Below are 21,980 nucleotides of genomic sequence, written 5' to 3' on the forward strand. Positions count from 1 at the left end.
TACTGTGTCCATAGTCTGTTCTCTATGTCAATGTCTCTGTCCCTCCCTGCAAATAGGTTTATTAGTACCATTTTTGTAGATTTCATATAAGTGTTACTATACAATATTTGTTTTTCTCTTTCTGATGTACTTCACTCTGTTTGACAGACTCTAGGAGAAGGCAATGGCACCCCACTCCAGTACTCTTGCCTGGAAAATCCCATGGATGGAGGAGCCTGGTAGGCTGCAGTCCATGGGGTCGCAAAGAGTTGGACATGACTGAGCGACTTCACTTTCCCTTTTCACTTTCATGCATTGGAGAAGGAAATGGCAACCCACTCCAGTGTTCTTGCCTGGAGAATCCCAGGGACGGGGGAGCCTGGTGGGCTGCCGTCTCTGGGGTCGCACGGAGTCAGACACGACTGAAGCGGCTTAGCAGCAGCAGCAGAAGGGTCATCTGCATCACTACCAATGACCCAATTTCATTCCTTTTTATGGCTCAATAATATCTCACTGTATATATGCATCACATTTTCTTTTTCCATTTATCTGTCAATGGGTATCTGGGTTGCTTCCATATCCCGGCTATTGTAAATATCACTACAGTGAACACTAGGGTATATATGTCTTTTTAATGTATAGTTTTCTCAGTCTATATGCCCAGTAGGGGGGTTGCTGGTTCAATCTGTCCTAAATTTGTCTTTTAAAACTTATTTAACATTTGCTTCATTGATTTTCTCCATTGAAGTCATGTTGATGTTGATTTTATCACTTTTTCTTAAACATGGTATTATTCCTGCTATTTCTTAGTTGTATTCATTACTGTCCTACTAGAAATTATTTATTCATTCATTCTTTATTCACCCATTTATACTTGTGCATGCATGTGTGCTAAGTCACTTCAGTTGTGTTTGACTCTTTGAAACCCTATGGACTGTAGCCTGCCAATCTCCTCTATTCGTGGGATTCTCCAGGCAAGACTACTGGAGTGGATTTTCATGCCCTCCTCCAGAGGATCTTCCCGATCCAGGAATCAAACCCATGTCTGTTATGTCTCCTGCATTGGCAGGCCAGTTCTTTACCACTAATGCCACCTGGGTATGAACAAAAATACATACTAGGTACTGAGGATATAAAAATGAAGAAAACATAATTTCTTGCATGAAGAAACTCAGAGTCTAATAGAAGAGGTATAAATAAAGTATTGAGAGTACATCTTGATAAGTAGTAATAAAGTATTCTTTCCCCAAGTATGTAAAACCTATCTAAGCTATAGATATCACCTTTTTATGATATCGTCCATATTTATTTTAGATCATAATTCCTTCTCCCCTCTATATACTGCAACAAAATTTATTGCCTGTATTACTGTTCTATAAAGAAATCATGAAATCTTGGATTTATTTCAACTTAATGTGCATTTATATTCTTCCCAATTACCATTATTATTGAAGAAAGCATTATAAAAAAACTGCCCACATTATTGAAAGTATGGTGTCTATACACATAGTTGTTACATAATAAGCATTTCTATTTGAATAAATAAATGAAAGAAAGAAAGAAAAGAAGTACTAGGACCATAACAATGTGTTTGATTAGGAAAAATAAAATACAGGTAAAATAAAATATATTTATTCCAAATATATACATGGAATAAAGCACATATAAAGAGATAATATTTTAATTGCTTGATATATCAAATGTGGTATAATAGATTACTTTCATGACTCAATATTATTCACTAATCATTAAATCTTATTATTTTTACAAGGTACTCTGGAGAGAGTACTCACAGCTGATTGAGAAGTGAAGAGCATGGAAACATTGAAACAAAACCCTTTTTTATATGTAATCCAAACAGTGTTGGGAAGAATTTTCAGCACAGGCAAAGTGCTAAGGTCGAAAGCTGAGCCTATCCGTTTTCAAATGGTGATGATCAACAAACGGTCAGTCCTTTCTTACAAAAAGTAAAAGTGACAGTTCTATGTTAAAAAATCAATATGAGCCAGTCATGGAAATTCTTTTGCTCTTGCTGGTGACTAAGTGAGGAAGATGCTTATGAGCCAATCTTGGTCAACTGGTTGTTTTTTAGTTCTAAGAGAGATCCTGTGTTAGGACAAAAGCAAACTGAAGATAAGAAGATCTCCAAACCTCTGGACTTTTTCTTATGTAAGATGATCTTCATATTTAGTCCAGTTTGAATTAGTGTGTCCCATTACTCTAGAGGTTTACTCAAACAGCTCCAATGATCAGCTGTATCAAAATAATCAAAAGACACTCATGCAGTTTAAATATGAAGTTGCCTGATTTTCTTGAAAAGCAAAACCAAAAGTAGATAAACCGGTTTGTGAGATGTTCAACTCTAAAAATGTACTTTTCAGGAATTAAAAAGAAAATATTTTCCTTGTATGATAGTGCTTTTTGGTTCTAAAGATAATGATATAAATAAAGTAAATGCCTGGTATTTTGCAGGGTGCCTTTTCATCGACTTTATGATATTTGGGTCTCAGAACAATCCTTAAGGTAGATAAAACAAATGCATTAATATTCTCTTTTAAAGGAGAAAATTGGTAATCTTAGAAATTGGTTTGTAAAGTAAAAGATGATAGAGGCCAGATATCTGGTCCTTTGATTTTCATTTGCCATTCTACTACAATGATTATTTAAGTGGTTTTTAAATGCACCAAAAAACATATGAACCACCCCAAACTTTGGGTGAATGTAAAGCCGGAAGAACATTAGTAAGATACATTCCAATAAAAAATAAGCATCATCAAAGATGTACCTTGAGACGTCATGGAGAAACTTGTGGGTGAGAAGTGATACTCTTCTCATTTTCTCTGTCTAAACCACCACTTTGTGGTCTCTGACTAATTCATTGATACCAGAACTATGTGGAGAAAAAAAGAATTATCTCACATGCCTGAGTTCCTACAGTTTTTAAAATAAGTTTACATAAACATAATTATCAAATTAATAAATTATCATTCCAGTCATGTAGGATATGACCGGATATAATTCCATATCCTCCACAGAATATCCTCCTGTGAAGGATATTCACTTGCAAGTGTAGAGTCCTTTGTCTTGATTATGGGTGTTAGAAAAGAGAATGTGAAATGGGCTATAGAAATAAATGATGTAATCTACGGCCATACCACCCTGAACGCACCCGATCTTGTCTGATCTCGGAAGCTAAGCAGGGTCGAGCCTGATTAGTACTTGGATGGGAGAAATCTAAAGACCTTTTAATTTATTCACAATCTATGAATTTCTAAAGATTTGATTAAAACCAGAAAATACGATTTTGAGTAGAATTTTAAATGCCAGCATCTAATTTCTCTTTTCTGATCTGCAGTAATGCAGAATTTACAATTTTGCATGCAGATCTTACTAATTTGGGAATTCCCTGGTAGCTCAGTTGGTAAAAAATCTGCCTCCAGTGCAGGAGACCTGGCTTCAATCTCTGGGGTTGTGAAGATCCCCGAGAGGAGGAAGTGGCAGTCCACTTCAGTATTCTTGTCTGGAAAATCCCATGGACTGAGGAACCTGGCGGGCTACGGTCCATGGGGTCGCAAGGGTCAGACACAACTTAGTGACTGATGAAGTGGCTCATTTCCATTATATTAATGTAAATTTTCCTGTTCCTGGTGCCTTGTAGTTTTCCTCAAAACTATAGTTTCCTCAAAACTATTTCCTATTTCCTCAAAATTCCTTGTAGTTTTCCTCAAAGTGGATCATGGATCCTGATAAACATGCTTTTACATGCTTCATAATACCCATTTCCCACAAACAATTCCAAATTCCTTAATAATATTGGGCAATATTCAACTCTTGATTTAATAAGGCAAACTTCTGTGCATCAAAGTAAAATTTATACACATTGAAATTCTTATTTAGTTCTTTAACCTGTTTTTTTTTTGTATGTGTATATGTGATTTATTTTGTTTTTGCTGATATTTGTGGAATCAGAAAGTCTTTATACAACTGGATGTTTGTTTCTTCTCTTTAGTGCTGCCTTATGGTAACATATTATTGATATAAAATGTGCATTCAGTAGAGTAGATGGTACATTTTAGACAACAGACTTAACCCAGACACCATGTTTATTGTGGCTTTAAAAGCCAGACTTGTGCAACCCTGTATTTAAAGCAGAAAATACTTGTCCTTAGTCAATATTCCTGGACCAAATTATTTTACAGCACCTAAGATAAATTGATTATTTTCCTCATAAAAGGGAATGAAACACTTTATCAATCAGTACATTTAGCTAAACCATTGCATTTCAACAATCTATCTTTTGAGTTATTGGTTATCTGCTAACTTCAACTCAGTATCAAAATCTTTTTCTTCTTTTCAGTGTTTTCCTAGTTATTTTTTGGGTTCAAGTTATTGTTTTTAGGTTTCAGTATATTTCTGCAACATATTATTAATAGGACTTGCATACAGTACTTTATCTCTTTATGCTTTGAAAACTAGATTAGTGATATGGAAAATAAATGATTTATTTCCACAATGATATGGAAAATAAGATATTTTAAATTTATTAATCTTATAATAGTTTCTAAATATTATAAGCACAGCCTATAGCTTTTTTTAAACTATGGATTAAGTCTGATTCCTTTTTTAAAATAATCATTTCAGAATAGTCATAAAACAATACATAATTTATGAAAAATAAAAGAAGGGAAAGAGGAAGGAAGGGAAGGAAAAATAGCCATTTGAGCACTTTGGGAATTTCATAGCAGCTTTATAAAGTTCAGATGACTACAAAGTATTTTTAAGCAATATATATATATATATATATGTTTATTTATATTTATTATATAGAACAAAGCTTTCTTATATTTCTGTAATTAACTTTCTGGACAACAGTGTTTAATATATGTTTACTATAGTCTAAAGTGCTAATTTGAAGACAGTGGGGAAAACCACTAGACCATTCAGGTATGACCTAAATCAAATCCCTTATGATTATATAGTGGAACTGAGAAATAGATTTAAGGGACTAGATCTGATAGACAGAGTGCCTGATGAACTATGGATGGATGTTTGTGACATTGTACAGGAGACAGGGATCAAGACCATCCCTATGGAAAAGAAATGCAAAAAGGCAAAATAGCTGTCTGGGGAGGCTTTACAAATAGCTGTGAAAAGAAGAGAAGTGAAAAGCAAAGGAGAAAAGGAAAGATATAAGCATCTGAACGCAGAGTTCCAAAGAATTGCAAGGAGAGATAAGAAAGCCTTCCTCAGCGATCAATGCAAAAAAATACAGGGAAACAACAGAATGGGAAAGACTAGAGATCTCTTCAAGAAAATTAGAGATACCAAGGGAACATTTCATGCAAAGATGGGCTCGATAAAGGACAGAAATGGTATGGACCTAACAGAAGCAGAAGATATTAAGAAGAGGTGGCAAGAATAAACAGAAGAACTGTACAAAAAACAGCTTCACGACCCAGATAATCATTATGGTGTGATCAGTCACCTAGAGCCAGACATCCTGGAACGTGAAGTCAAGTGGGCCTTAGAAAGCATCACTATGAACAAAGCTAGTGGAGGCGATGGAATTGCAGTTGAGCTATTTCAAATCCTGAAAGATGATGCTGTGAAAGTGCTGCACTCAGTATGCTAGCAAATTTGGAAAACTCAGCAGTGGCCACAGAACCAGAAAAGGTCAGTTTTCATTCCAATCCCAAAGAAAGGCAATGCCAAAGAACGCTCAAACTACTGCACAATTGCACTCATCTCACATGCTAGTAAAGTAATGCTCAAAATTCTCCAAGCCAGGCTTCAGCAATACATGAACCATGAATTTCCTGATGTTCACCTGGTTTTAGAAAAGGCAGAGGAACCAGAAATCAAATTTCCAACATTCACTGGATCATGGAAAAAGGAAGAGAGTTCCAGAAAAACATCTATTTCTGCTTTATTGACTGTGCCAAAGCCTTTGACTGTGTGGATCACAATAAACTGTGGAAAATTCTGAAAGAGATGGGCATACCAGACCACCTGACCTGCCTCTTGAGAAACCTGTATGCAGGTCAGGAAGCAACAGTTAGAACTGGACATGGAAAAACAGACTGGTTCCAAATAGGAAAAGGAGTATGTCAGGCTGCATATTGTCACCCTGCTTATTTAACTTCTATGCAGAGTACATCATGAGAAACGCTGAGCTGGAAGAAGCACAAGCTGGAATCAAGATTGCCAGGAGAATTATCAATAACCTCAGATATGCAGATGACACCATCCTGATGGCAGAAAGTGAAGAGGAACTAAAAAGCCTCTTGATGAGAGTGAAAGAGAAGAGTGAAGAAGTTGGCTTAAAGCTCAACATTCAGAAAACTAAGATCATGGCATCTGATCCCATCACTTCATGTCAAATAGATCGGAAACAGTGGAAACAGTGGCAGACTTTGTTTTTTAGGGCTCCAAAATCACTGCAGATGGTGATTGCAGCCATGAAATTAAAAGACGCTTACTCCTTTGAAGGAAAGTTATGACCAACCTAGATAGCGTAATAAAAAGCAGAGATATTACTTTGTCAACAAAGGTCCGTCTAGTCAAGGCTATGGTTTTTCCAGTAGTCATGTATGGATCTGAGAGCTGGACTGTGAAGAAAGCTGAGCGCCGAAGAATTGATGCTTTTGAACTGTGGTGTTGGAGAAGACTCTTGAGAGTCCCTTGGACTGCAAGGAGATCCAACCAGTCCATCCTAAAGGAGATCAGCCCTGGGTGTTCATTGGAAGGACTGATGCTAAAGCTGAAACTCAAATACTTTGGCCACCTCTTTGGCAAAGAGTTGACTTATTAGAAAAGACCCTGATGCTAGGAGGGATTGGGGGCAGGAGGAGAAGGGGACAACAGAGGATAAGATGGCTGGATGGCATCACCAACTCGATGGACGTGAGTTTGAGTGAACTCCGGGAGTTGGTGATGGACAGGGAGGCCTGGCATGCTGTGATTCATAGAGTCTCAAAGAGTCGGACATGACTGAGAGACTGAACTGAACTGAACTGAAAGTGCTAATTAATAAGATATAAGTTACCAAATAGGTTTATCCTAATTCATCAGTTTCTAAACTCATGCTTTTGCCCTCTCTTTTATAAATCAATTACCTAGTAATTTACACTGATGCACTAGACCTATAGGCAAGCACTGAGAGTGTTCGATCACAAAGAATTATTAAAACGAAAGCTACAAAGCTAAATCTTCAGTGGTAGTTTAAAAGTAGATAAGGACTATATAAATCTGATTCCTCAAGTCAAGGGGTTCTATAAATTAAGGGCAAATAGGCAAGTGATTAGGCAACATGAGATTTAAGATTCAACGGTCATGAAGAAATCCGTTTTAAAGACATTGCATTGTGGTCACTAAATAAAAATATGCCAATTCTTCAGTGATGAGTCACAAACTATTTTGCCCTGAATAAATTAGCTGATCAAAAAGAAGAGAATAATTAACATCAGCAAAGGTCATCTGGTCTACCTGTTGCTCTGTATTAATATATTTTGTCCCCAGATTTCTCAGCTCTCAGAAATATCATGACTGTCATAGCACAAGAAATCAAGACATTTGAGATATGTCTATAATATGTTAGTTTTATGCAAAGGCAATTCAGCAAGTGTGCAGTTACTTTGACTGCAATGACTATAATATAATGGAAATGGAAATAATTTATAGCACTGCGCTCTGTGTCAAGTGTACTGGAACACTTTTGAGATATGCAGATGATCTTGCTCCCCTTAGGACTAATAATGTACATTTCACCTAAATCATAATTTTAATTAACTGTCCTTGTTAAGATAGTTTTTTCTTCCTCTAATCTTAATCACATTTGGTATTTAAATGACATGTTAAATAAATATTGTTTCCGTTTTATCTATTGTCAAGTCAAAGGTCTTTGCTTTGAGAAAATCTTAGACAAGCTCAGAATTTTTAGAAGTTGTTCAGGGACTTCATAAAACAGAAGTGAGTAACCTACTGGTGCTATACTTTATGGCATTGGCACATTTAAACTGTTTAATTGATTCAGCATAGCTTTTCTCTCTTGAAAACCTGAGACCCGTGGCTGTGGTAGAATTCTCATTGTTAATTTATATTGCCTGTTATATTGCCTGTTAGTGAATTATTCTGTTTCAAGGGCAAAAGTATGTTTCCCCACATGGAAAAATTTATATAAATTAGACACTAGTTAAGTAATTGATGTGATTGTTAACAGTGTCAATCCCATCACTTCATGGCAAATAGATGGCAGAAAAGTAGAAACAGTGACAGATATTATTTTCTTGGGTTCCAAAATCACTGCAGATAGTGACTGCAGCCATGAATTTAAAAGACTCTTGCTCTTTGGAAGCAAAGCTATGACAAACCTGGACAGTGTATTAAAAAGCAGAGATATCACTTTGCTGACAAACATCTGTGTAATCCAAGCAATGTTTTTTCCAGTAGTCATATATGGATGTGAGAGCTGGACCATAAAGGCTGAGGGCTGAAGAACTGATGCTTTCAAACTGTGGTGTTGGAGAAGGCTTTTGAGAGTCCCTTGAACTGCAAAGAGATCAAACAGGCCAATCCTAAAAAAAATCAACCCTGATTATTCATTGGAAGGACTATTGCTGAAGCTGAAGCTCCAATACTTTGGCCACCTGTTGCAAAGAGCCAACTCATTGGAAAAGACCCTAATGCTGAGAAAGACTAAAGGCAGGAGGAGAAAGGCATGACAGAGGATGAGATGGTTGGATAGCATCACCAACTCAATGAACATGAGTTTGAGCAAACTTCTGGAGATAGTAAAGGTTAGGGAAGCCTGTTGTGCTGCAGTCCATAGGGTTGCAAAGACTAGGAGATGAATGAATGACTGAATAACAAAATTATAGTAATGTAGATAATCATTTACTTTGTACACTTAATACAATAGATGAAAATATGAGTCTATGAATCTAATATTTATTTCAAATTTACTGATAGACCTGATTTCTTTAAGCACCAGTCTTTGGTCCTTTTGAATTCTCTCTCTAGCAGTTAGTCCCTCATATAAAGTTGCCTCTTACAAACCATAATTCTGTTATTTGTTGTTGTTCAGTTGCTAAGTGATAACTGAGTCTTTGTGACCCCATGGACTGCAGCACGCCAGGCCTCCTGTCCTTCACTATCTCCCACAGTTTTCTCAAACGCATGTCCATTGAGTCGGTGATACCATCCAACTATCTCATCCTGTATCATCCCCTTCTCCTCCTGCCCTCAATCTTTCCCAGCTTCACGGTCTTTTCAATGAGTCAGCTCTTCTTTATGGCCTGACTGTCACATCTGTACATGACTACTGACTGGAAAATCCATCAGTTCAGTTCAGTTCAGTCACTCAGTTGTGTTCAACTCTTTGCAACCCCATGGACTGCAGCATGCCAGGCTTCCCTGCCCATCACCAATTCCTGGAGCTTGCTCAAACTCATGTAGCTTTGTGTATACTGACAGGATGAACTTAAGGGTGCTATACGACTGGTCATGTGAGAAAAAAAATACACATCTCTTTCATGGGCGAACGTTTATTATGGGTAAGTGGGAAATACTAGTACTACCAAAAACTGAGTTTTTACCTTAAAAGAAATCTGTTAATTTTTCAAGTATGTTTGAAGTTTTCACCAATACATATTTTTATGGCAATATGACCTATTTACTGGAAAATTAGCAAAATATGCATACTTGAAAGCCAAAATTTTTAGAGAAAATGATATTTTTCAAGTAATATTTACCCCTGGTGCCTTTATTTCCAAAATTTTAAGCAATAATGTTTTGTGAAAGTTTTTCATGTCTAATTTATTATATAAATCACAATGAAGCCTTTTCACAGAAATAACCATTAAGGTGCTAAATGTTATTTTTGTTATTGTGTATAGCTTGGAATAAATGTGGACACAACTGCAGCTGTAAATCTATTTTATGTTTTCCATTCTCAATAACATTTACGCAGCAGGCAACTGGTTAAGTATCTCTCAGGGGTCTTTAAAATGAAAGCAGAAGCTTTATTAACTCATTTCCCACTGTTCTGACTTAAAAAAAAAATCCTGAAATTCAGCAAGTACTTAACAGTATGAAGTTCTAAAAGGAGAAAATTGCAACACAAAAAGTGTCCACTGGATGGTCAGTATGAGGGAAACTGACTGGAATTCTGATAAACAAGACCATAAAACAAGATTTGTGCCCAGCAAGGTAAATAGTGATATGGACAGGGTAAAGCTTTTTGATCCATTTAGTTAACAGGTGCTAATTAAGGAAAAGAAGATTTAAAACACACACACACACATATATCATCTAGAATCACTATGCTGGAAGAAGAAAGGCAGGAAATAATTAAATGTTACTCCTCTCCGTGGTGACTGCTGCTGATTCTAGCATCAAAAGATTCCATCAGCAGACAGAGATCTGACACTGCTGGGAATTCCCATGAGCAGGAGAAACAGGCTCCAGGAATGAAGGAAATGTTTGCTGACAGGAAGATACCCTAAATGATAGGAAAATGGTTCTGACACTACAGCAGGGCTCAGGTTTTCAGGACTCAGTCCAGATTCAGGAACACAGAAGACTGAGATGTCAAGATGAGGGGAATAAAGTTCCATGAGCAAGATGTATAGTCAGGTCACAGTTCACTTACCAGCTCTCCAAGAGAGACCTAGTAACAGTCAGGGGAAATACACAGGAGATGATGACACAATTCACCTCATAGGATTTTTGTGAGGATTTATGGGCTTCCCTGGTGGCTCAGTCAGTAAAGAATCCACCTGCAATGAGGGAGACCTAGGTTTGATCCCTGGGTTGGGAACATCCCCTGGAGAAGGGAAAGGCTACCCACTCCAGCATTCTGGCCTGGGAAATTCCATGGATTGTATAGTCCGTGGGGTTGCAAAGAGTCGGACACGACTGAACGACGTTCAGTTTCACTTTCCATGGGAAATCAACCCATGGAAATAATGTAAGAGAATATTAGCTATTCCAGTCATTGAAAGCAGCAGATTTTGGTGACTGTGTTACAATGAGAAAGATGTAGGCTTAAATCTGAATGAAAGACCAGGATACAATTACAAATGTATTAGGTGAGCTCCAGTACAGAAGAAATCTCTCAGGACTTCACTGCTAACTGGTGACCATGCAATCTTAGCCTGGTTTCAATTTGCAATAAAATGTGACTTAAGACACAGCTTTAAGTGAGGAGGGGAAAGCTGCACTAAACTTGAATGAGGGAGATGAAATAAAGGTGATTTATACTTCATTAAAATGTCAGTTTGAATTTGGAAATCATGTTCCCCTTAATGAAAAAACATTCCTCTATTGCTCATATGTACATTTGATGAATGCACAAAGTGTTTCTTCATCAAACAATTATTTTCGTTCTACTATGAATATGTACTTGATTAGACTTCAACACCATTTCTTTTCCTTAAAACCTCCAATAGTGACAGATGAGAGAAAACTCGCCTAAAACTTCACTAAACATTGAGTACAAAATGATAAGTGCTGTAACAGAATCTTATTTCCCTGGGCTCCAAAATTACTGTGGACTGTTACTGCAGCCACAAAATTAAAAGATGCTTGCTCCTTGGAAGAAAAGCTATGACCGACCTAGACAGCGTATTAAAAAACAGAGACAACACTTTGCCGACAAAGGTCCCTATAGTCAAAGCTATGGTGTTTGCAGTAGTCACTTATGGCTGTGAGAGTTGGACCATAAAGAAGGCTGAGCTCTGAAGAATTGATGCTTTCAAACTGTGGTGCTGGAGAAGACTCTTGCGAGTCCCTTGGACAGCAAGAAGATCAAAACAGTTAATCCTAAAGGAAATCAACCCTGAAAATTTATTGGAGAGACTGATGCTGAGGCTGAAACTCCAATACTTTGGCTCTTGATGCAAAGAACCGACTCATTGGAAGAGATCCTGATACTTGCAAAGACTGAAGGCAAAAGGAGCAGGGGACAGCAGAGCATGAGATGGTTAGATAGCATCAACGACTCAAGGGACGTGAATTTGAGTGGAAGGCACTGGCACCCCACTCCAGTACTCTTGCCTGGAAAATCCCATGGACGGAGGAGCCTGGTAGGCTGCAGTCCATGGGGTCGCTAGGAGTTGGACACGACTGAGCGACTTCACTTTCACTTTTCACTTTCATGCATTGGAGAAGGAAATGGCAACCCACTCTGGTGTTCTTGCCTGGAGAGTCCCAGGGACGGGGAGCCTGGTGGGCTGCCGTCTGTGGGGTCACACAGAGTCCGACAATACTGGGGCAACTTAGCAGCAGCAGGAAGACAGTGGAGTACAGAGGAACCTTCTGTCCTGCAGACCATCGTGTTGCAAAGAGTCAGACATGACTTAATGACTGAATAACAATAATAATAAGCAAACCCTCATTATATTCACTGAAGAGTTGTAGCCAATTAATTTTGGTAATTTTTAAGGGATTTTTTTAACTTTTTATTTTTTATTAGAGCATAGGTAATTAACAATGTGTTAGTTTCAGGTATACAATAAAGTGGTTCAGTTATACATTTACATGTATCTCTTCTCTTCAAATTAGTTTCCCACTTAAGTTATTATATTGAGCAGAGCTCCCTGTGCTGTGCAGTAGGTTTTTGTTGGTTATCTGTTTTTACAAAGTAGTGTGTACATGTCAGTCCCAAACTTCCAGTTTATCCCTCCTCCCAGCTTTCACCTTTGGTAACCATGTCTATTTTCTATGTGAGTCTGTTTCTGTTTTGTAAATAAGTTCATTTGTATCATTTTTTAAGTCCAGTTATAAGCAATATCATATGATATCTGTCTGACTTACTTCACTCAGTATGACAATATATGGGTCCATTCATGTTGCTACAAATTGCATTATTTCATTCTTTTTAATGACCGTATTCCATTGCATTCCATTGTATGTACGTACTGCATCTTTGTCCATTCATCTATCGATGCAGTTTGTGCTGCTTCCATGTCTTAGCTACTGTAAACAATGCTGCAATGAAGATTGGAGAGCATGTATTCTTTTGGATCATGTTTTTCTATTGATATGTGCCCAGGAGTGGGATTGCAATGTCGATATGGTAACTCTATTTTTAGTTTTTTGACGAACCTCCATACTGTTTTCCATACTGGCTGTACCAATTTACATTCTGTCCATACTCTCTCCTGCATTTATTGATTTTGGATTTTTTTGATGATGGCCATCCCAGATGACACTAGCGGTAAAGAACCTGCCTGCCAGTGCAGGAGACATAAGAGACACGGGTTGGATCCCAGGGTCAGAAGACGCCCTGGAGGAGGAAATGGCAACCCACTCCAGTGTTCTTGCCTGGAGAATCCCATGGACAGAGGAGCCTGGTGGGTTACAGTCCATAGGGTCTCAAAGAGTCAGACACAACTGAAGCCATTTGTCACACATGCATGGGGTGATATCCCTGTAGTTTTGATTTGCATTTATTTAATAATTAGTAATGTTAAACATCTTTCAGTTTTAACACAATTTGACCAATGTTTGGAAAACCTTTAGTTTTTGTTTGTGTGTAATTGTGGGCATCAATTTTAATTAATGTAAAGTGTGGATGATGAATACCAATGTCCATCAGAGTGGGACTTTAATACACATAAGAATGACTGTAAAAAGCCCTTTTCTCCCAACAAAAAGACAGCAGACGTTACTCATCTAAATAAAATCTTCTCCTCAAATCGTTTTTAAAGGCCATATTGTTATTCTGATAATGTTGCCATCCCTCAAAAATACTTGCAGGCTTTTTTGGAATCACTTTGAGCATACATTTCTGAATGTCGTTCATTTTTGTGTACTCCCTACACAAAAATGTAGAGAACTGTGTCCTTTGTTAAAGCTTATTTATTCTTTGATTGATGATACCGAGCTGAGAATCAAAACTTCCCTGCAGAAGTATTGTCTTTAGGCACCAAGTTTACCCTAAAGGGATTTTAAGGCCATTAAGACACTTCTTGCTCACAAGTAATTGTCTTATATCTGTCTCTAAACCTTATTTACATAACTTAATCTTTGAGAATTTATACATTAGTTACCACTGATGTGCATTCATTATTCATGTATATTCGATGTAAACTCAGCATTCATCTGGATTTTCTACATCTCACTTTGATTCCTAACAGGCATCCCAAATCACCCAAAACAAAGGTCTTGATATTTCCCAATAATCCTGCTTCCATTTAATTCTCTCTCATCTTCATAAATGGCAATACTATTCTTCTCATTGTTCAGAACAAAAGCCTTGGAGTTATCCTTGATATTGTTCTTTCTCTTCAGCTTCAATCCATCGGCAAATCCTGCCGACTCTACCTTAAAAAAAAAAAAAAATGTTCAAAATCTTCTGCTCCACTGTTGACAGCCAACAGTCTCTCATGTTGGCTATGGCATTAATCTTTAAGGTGGTCTCCCCACTTCTGCGTTTGCTCCCCTGCAGAAAAGACAATGGTCAGACTCATCCTTCTAAAATGCAGGCCAGATCATGTCACCCTTTCTTTTTTCTGTGCTTCTCATTTTACTATGGAAGAAGTCATGGTCCTTGAAACAGCATTTGAAGCCCTGCCCAAGAGGTCCTTGGAACTTCTCTGGCCCAGCCCTGATTTTGCCTCATCGTCTCTGCTTCAGCTACACTCTTCTAGCAGTATAGGAACAGTACTGCTCCTGGATCTTTGAACTCACTGTTCCTTCAGCCTGGAATGCTTTTCTGCTTGTCCACATGGCTGCCTTTCACCTCTTCTCCAATGAAGAGCTGAATCTTAGCTTCTTGCTGAGATTCTCCCTGACTGTCCTATTTAAAGTGGAAACAACGCCACTCACCCACTCCTCTACTCCTATTCTCTTTCTTCTAATTAATTTTTATCTTAAACTTCTATCTCTCCTAATATGTGTCCTTTATTTGCTTATTGCCTATCTCCTGCATTAAAATAAAAACTATTACAGTTCAGGATTTGGGGTCTACTTTGTTCATTTCCATATCTTTGGACCCTAAATAAGTGACTGACACATGGGAACACCTATATATTAAAGAATCTAAAGTTCTTTCCTGAACTTAGAACATCCTGAGAATATTAAGTGTGCCACTACTAATATCCATTCATATGTGGCTTAGAGCCTTTGACCCAATATGTTTATGTATGTTCATACATTCAGTTAGCATCTTCATAAATTGCTTTATATAACTCCTTAGCTTGACTCTGTGTCCTTATTCTTGTGGTTCAGCAATGTCTAGTCAATATCTTTGCACTTGGTTGGTAACTGAGTATTTTTACTAGGTTTCAATGTCCTGCATGCATGTGTGCTAAGTCACTTCAGTCATTTCGGACTCTTTGTGACCCCACGGATTGTAGCCTGCCAGGCCCCTCTTTCCATGGGATTCTCCAGACAAGAATACTGGAGTGGGTTGCCATTTCCTTCTCCATTTCAATGTCCTAATGTAACCTAAAATTGAATTTTATAATCTTAATGTATACTTTTCTCAAATTTCTTTCCTGACTTACGTAGTTAAAATACAACTTTTAATCCCTTCTCCAATAGTATGTTGACCGTAATTGTCTTCAACATTAAGATGTGAGATCATTTTCAGTATTCTTCAAGCATCTATAATTGAGACCATTAGGCCATTTTTTTTTTTTCACTTCTAGATTGTGTTGTTTGAAATCTCTTTATAAGGTAATCATGGAGCCTTTTCCAGTCTCCATATATCTTCAATTTATCAGACCCTTTCTTGAGGATAGTGCTTTTATAGCAAGAACAAAGAACGTAGATATCACATTGTAGTTCTTCTGTTGTCTCCATGACCACCGTATGTCCATGAATATTTATCAACTTTGTATGAAAGTGAAAGTGAAGTCATTCAGTCGTGTCCGACTCTTTGTGACCCCATGGACAGCAGCCTACCAGGCTCCGCGCCCATGGGATTTTCCAGGCAAGAATATTGGAGTGGACTGCCATTTCCTTCTCCAGGGGATCTTCCCAACTCAGGGATCGAACCTGGGTCTCCTGCATTGCAGACAGATACTTTACTGTCTGAGCCACCAGGGAAGCCCCAACTTTGTATATAAGAAGAAATGCCAATGGATTCTCAGCTGTCCCCCAAAATTGAAATCAGCAAAGATTAGGACTGAATTAACAAAATTCTGCTGGTGTGCTGCGTGCTACAGTCCATAGGGTTGCAAATAGTCGGACACAACTGAGTGACTGAACTGAACTGAACTGATCTGAATAAAAAAGAAAGAGTAGGTGGAGCAGAAGGGGTCAGAGGAAAGAAGTGGTTTTCTTGGACATTACTAGGGGTTGAATTAATCATTTAGAATCTCCAAATGAGGGTCAGGGAACCCAAAACCAGGATCAACAATGAAGGGTGAAGGAAATCTCAGAAAAAAAGGCTGAAGTCTTAGAAAGCCAAGAAGGGTCAAAGTGCTGGTGCTTATAGTCAAAATATAGGTAAATAAGCAGAAATAAAATCTAGGAACCAAGAAAGATCAAGCAAAGACTCCAGAATTCTAAGGACTAGAGCTGCACAATGAGAATCAATTTGGAAAATAATTGTGAAAACATTTTTTTTTTAATTTAAGACGTGGAATCTTTTTAAGCTCCTAATATTTTTTCTTCTGTTCTGAAAAGTACTTTAAGTTAATAATACTGGAGTGGGTAGCTGTTCCCTTCTCCAGGGGATCTTCCCAACCCAGGGATCAAACCCAGGTCTCCTGTATTATGGGCAGATTCTTCACCAGCAGAGCCACCAGGGAAGCCCACCTTAAGTTAATAACATCCATGATTTCCCAACAGTCATGAATTTTAAAGAGTCTTGATATATAAACACTGATGTGAACACGAATAATTTAATGTTTGGTTAGTCTATCCTGTTTCATGGGCATGCTTTGCATTTTCATCAATGTGGTCCATTATAGGATGTGCCCATTTTGTTCTTGCTTACCAGGAAATTTCTAGGAATACATTCTATAGCCTAAATAATTTAACTCAAATCATATTCCATTAGACTATAAGTATGTATTGAAAGAAAGAAAGTGAAAGTGAAGTTGCTCAGTCATGTCCGACTCTTTTCAACCCCATTCTATGGACTGTAGCCCTCCAGGCTCCTCTGTCCATGGGATTCTCCAGGCAAGAATACTGGAGTGGGTGGCCATTTCCTTCTCCAGGGGATCTTCCTGACCAGGGATCAAACCCTGGTCTCCCGCACTGCAGGCAGACTCTTTACTGTCTGAGCCACCAGGGGCTCCAGGTATGTTTTATCTTCTTCTTAATAATGGTGCCAAGTCGCTTTCTGTCGTGTCCAGCTCTTTGCGACCCTATGGACTGTAGCCCTCCAGACTTTCCTGCCCATAGGATTCTCCAGGCAAGAATACTGAAGTGGGTTGCCATTTCCGCCTCCAGGGGATCTTCACAACCCAGGGACTGAACTATCTCTTATGCCTCCTGCATTGGCAGGCAAGTTCTTTACCACTAGCACCACCTGAGAAGGATATCTTCTTAATAACAGATTGTCCTAAATTATTTCATCATTTCGTGTATAGTTACCTATTCTAGTTATAGAACACTGCATAGTAACCACAAAACTTACTGGGTAAGCCAAACTTGTTTTTTTTTTTTTTATGATCAAAGATTCTCCAAGTCAGGAATTCAGATAGGGAACCACAAAGATGCTCATTCTCTGCTATGTGATGTTTGGAGCTCAGCTGGCATGACTTGACTCAAATGATTAAGGGGTAACTCTAAGCCTGGAGTTGAATCATCTGCCAGCTTCTTCACTTCTGTGTCTGGGACCTGCACTTGGATGGCTGAAGGGTGGGTTTAGCTGGAACCAAGGACCCAAGCCCCACAGATGGCATCTCCAGGCAGACAGTCTCAGGGTAGTCAGGTATTGTACATAGCAGTGCGGGGCTCCATGAGTGAATGTTTGATCTTTTAACTCCTAGGTTTGAAAGTCCATGACATTCCTTCCATTATACTCTCTCCGTCATAACAATGTTAAGGCCACCCAGATTCCTGGGGAAGGAACATAGACCACAACTCTTTGAGAGATGTATTGAAGTTGTATTTACAGCTATAATTTAAAACTGCCATATTGCCCAAGGAAACACTGGATGTTCTTTATTTCTGCTAACCTTTATAGAAGTTACTCATTTTAAAGAGCATGTGAGCATTATTTTCCATGCAAATAATGTTATACAGTTTAATGATCATGTGCATTTTTTATGGTTGCACTTTGGTTTTTCTTGTACCACATACATTTTCATAGGTATTTTCTTGACTGTTTGCACTTCAAATTCGTGATTCAATATTAACTTCTATCACTTGGCCTCCACTGTCTCTGATAGATCATGTTAAAATGTATATTGTATATTTGTGTGGTCTTAGAGTCATTTCCTATCCAATTGCCTGTCCACTGTTTTTCTATTTTCTAGTACCATCCACATTTTATTTTATAGTATCCATAGAGTTTCAGGAAAATATGCAATAAAGTAAATGCACCAGTAATTCTTCATCTGTTTAGGCTCAATTCTCAAGGCCAAGTTTCTGAAAACTGCCTCTGTAACACAAAGTTTCAGAGAGTTGGTTTCACCTTGGATATGCCTTGTCTGACCTTGAAAACACATGGATGTTAAAGTAAGCTGATTCCACTCAATAGACCTTGTTTATTCCTGCCTTCAGTGATATAACTAGTTTGGTCCCTATTTTGTTCAACTTATTTAATTGTTTGTAGAGTTTCGCTGAATGAGAGGTACACTTGTAGGAAACAAATGAACAACAAATAGGATTTTAGTAGTTTTCTTTCCTTTTGGTTAACAGATTATATGGATATTCTCTATTGTCAGATAATCAGGTTGAAAGCTTATGTTGTATTTTTTGTTTGCCTACATAAACTACCTTATATGCTGTTGAGAATAGTGTGGATTAAGATCTCAAGCACTGGAGTAATAAGTATTATTAAAAATGAGAGTCGTGTAATATTTCCAAAGTCTGCTACTTTGGATATTTCCATATGCATATTGAACAGTTTGAAAATTATATTTATATAAAATTAAATTTACTCATACAAAATTATATACCTATATACTTATATATACTCTATCCAAGTGTTATGTCATTTAATATATTTACCTTTTTCTGGTGTTAAGAGGGATGCAGTTTCTTTCTATATTATGTCAAGAATTTTAATAAATCTATTTTGCATCAATCTGTTTTAACTTTGCATTATAATTCATGAAATTCAAAATAGTGTTCATTAGTTTATAATTGGTCATTTTTATGTGCTAATGGAAGATAAAAAATTATGGGACTATTTCATTGTTTCCAGGTTTGTTCTTTTTTTTTCACTTTTTTTTAAAAATTTAATTTTATTTTTAAACTTTACATAATTGTATTAGTTTTGCCAAATATCAAAATGAATCTGCCACAGGTATACATGCGTTCCCCATCCTGAACCCTCCTCCCTCCTCCCTCCCCATACCATCCCTCTGGGTCGTCCCAGTGCACTAGCCCCAAGCATCCAGTATCGTGCATCGAACCTGGACTGGCAAATTTTCCACTTATTTTAGAGGACCATTTTTAACCAAGTTTATGACTTAAGGTTGCTGGTCCTAAATCCACATGAGAACCAGCATATGACCCAAGTGTCTTAATAAAGGGTGTTTCCTATTCCCCACCCCCCCGCCCCACCCTGACCGCTTTACTCAGCACCAAGGCATCCTGTAAAGTGGATAAGAATGAGGTGTTAAATTTTTTTCATCTTTACCCTGGGCTATATGATTTAGGGGGATTCTAGCCCAGTGAGGGCATTTCCCTGGTAGTGCAGACAGTAAAGAATCCACCCACAATGCAGGAGACGTGGGTTCAATCCCTGAATGGCTATCCACTCCAATATTCTTGCCTGGAGAATTCCATGGACAGAGGAGACTGGCAGGCTGCCATCCATGGGGTTGCAAAGAGTTAGACGAGATTGAATGACTAACACTTTCACTTTAGCTCAATTAAGAGAGCACCTCTAGTCCAACTCCCCACATTTGTTAAGCTTGGATCCTTGATTTTCCTTACATCCACAAAAGTTGTCAAAATGGCAGTATTTGCTGCAATTAGCAAATGTCCTCAGTTAAATCATGATTTTGATGCTCACCATGCTGCTTTTCACTTAGAAATAATGTAGTTTTTAAAGTAATCTTAGTTATTGTTCCTTTTTGAATCACCATCATAGGTTTAAATAAGCTACTTGACATTAGTGAAGATGAACATTTAGTAGGATATTTTTCTTTAACTCTTAAATGTGTCTTCTTAGTATTTGACTTGCATATTTGCATGAATGAGATTGGCCTTACATCATCATTTCTCATATGTTTCTTGTCACAATTTTAAGTGTCAGAGTTATAATATCCATAAAAATGATTTGAGGAGGAACTGTTCCTTTTTTTTTTTTTCTTTTTCTGTTCACTGTTGCCGGAAAATTGGAATGAATTTGAAAGACTGGCAATGTCAACTGAGGAAAAAAAAAAAAAAAAGCACAACCTAAAAACTGAGAATTATGTTTTATTCAGTAGATTTACTGAGGACCCAAGCCAAAGGTACAGCCTCTCAGATGGCCCTGAGGGACTGTTCTGAGCCAAGATACAGTTTTTGCCAAAAGAAAAAAAAAAAAAACAAGTAGCAGGACATCAAAACATTACTGCTGATTAAAGAAAACCAGATATCTCAAGTTAATGAATGTAGTGCATTTTTATTTCATGGGAAAATACAAGAGTCTGGGCTTATAGAAATTATTCCTTTAGCATGCACCTCAGTTACTTGCAAGCCAGTACGTACTTTTCCTCCATCCTAAACCCCCTCAGGGTGCACAGTCAGGGTGCTGTAGTGTCTGATGGCCTCAATATCCTTTGTTTACTAAAATGGCTGGCGGCATTCTTTTTACACAGTAAAATTCACCTGTATTACCGTATGAGCTTCTTGTGAGCTTTTTTTTTTTTTTTTTTTTTTTCACAAACACTGTTAGTTCAATGGGAATGGTGCTATTCAGGCATCCTGTTCTCTGCAGAGTTGGTCTCACAAACTAAGGTTTTGTCCATTTCATTACAGTTTCAAAATTTTGGCATAAAATTGTCCATGTGCGTGCTAAGTTGCTTCAGTCATGTTTGTGACCCCATGGACTGTAGCCCAACAGGCTCCTCTGTCCATGGGATTCTCCAGGCAAGAATACTGGCGTGGGTTGCCATGCCCTCCTCCAGGGGATCTTCCCAAACCAGGGATCGAACCCTAGTCTCTTACATCTCCTGTAATAGCATGCAGGTTCTTTACCACTAATGCCACCTGGGAAGCCCCATAGCGTTCTCGTTATTTTCAGAATGTTGAGTGGATCTAAAATCCTGCCTCTACTTGCACCTTCTTCATTTTTGTTTTCACTACCGTAAACATTGGTATCTTTTCAAGAACAACCTCTTAGATTCACTAGTTCTTCCCAACTTAGTTTTCTGTATCATTAGAATCTATTCTTTTTCCTATTTTCTTTGTATTTAGCTTTTATTTTTGTTACTTCTCAAAAATAATCTACAGATACTTTATTCTTTATATTTATATAAGTATTTAAAGCTATCAGTTTCAGTTAAAGGTCTTTTTAGTGCATCTTCCAACTTTGGTTATATAGTATTTTCATTATTGTTTAGTAGTGTTCAATATATTTTAATATCCATTATGACTTTTATTAGCCAATGTGTTAAGTTAAAGTTTTTTTTTTTAATTTGATGTGCATATGCATAGACTTGCATTTTTTTGGTGATTTCTATTAAAAACACATTATAGTCAATATATTAATTCTTGGAAATTAATTGAGGTACTTGAATTATGATTTACTCTAAAGCCAGTTTCTATAAAGGTTCTATGTTTTCTGGAGAAGACTATGTTCTCTGTTGAGCACAGAATTATTTATGCATCTTTAGATCTAAGAGGGCTTCCCTAGTGACAGTGGTAAAGGATTCACCTGCAAT

At 37.6% G+C, this 21,980-nt stretch overlaps 1 protein-coding gene across 1 annotated transcript in view; it reads left to right on the top strand.

Annotated features, from left to right (window-relative positions):
* CNTNAP2 (contactin associated protein 2) overlaps positions 1–21,980 on the top strand; it is a 2,330,533-nt gene that overhangs the window by 1,273,028 nt on the left and 1,035,525 nt on the right. The window lies entirely within an intron of this gene.

This window comes from Bos mutus, chromosome 4 (assembly GCF_027580195.1).
Source record: "Bos mutus isolate GX-2022 chromosome 4, NWIPB_WYAK_1.1, whole genome shotgun sequence".
Taxonomy (NCBI): Eukaryota; Metazoa; Chordata; class Mammalia; order Artiodactyla; family Bovidae; genus Bos; species Bos mutus.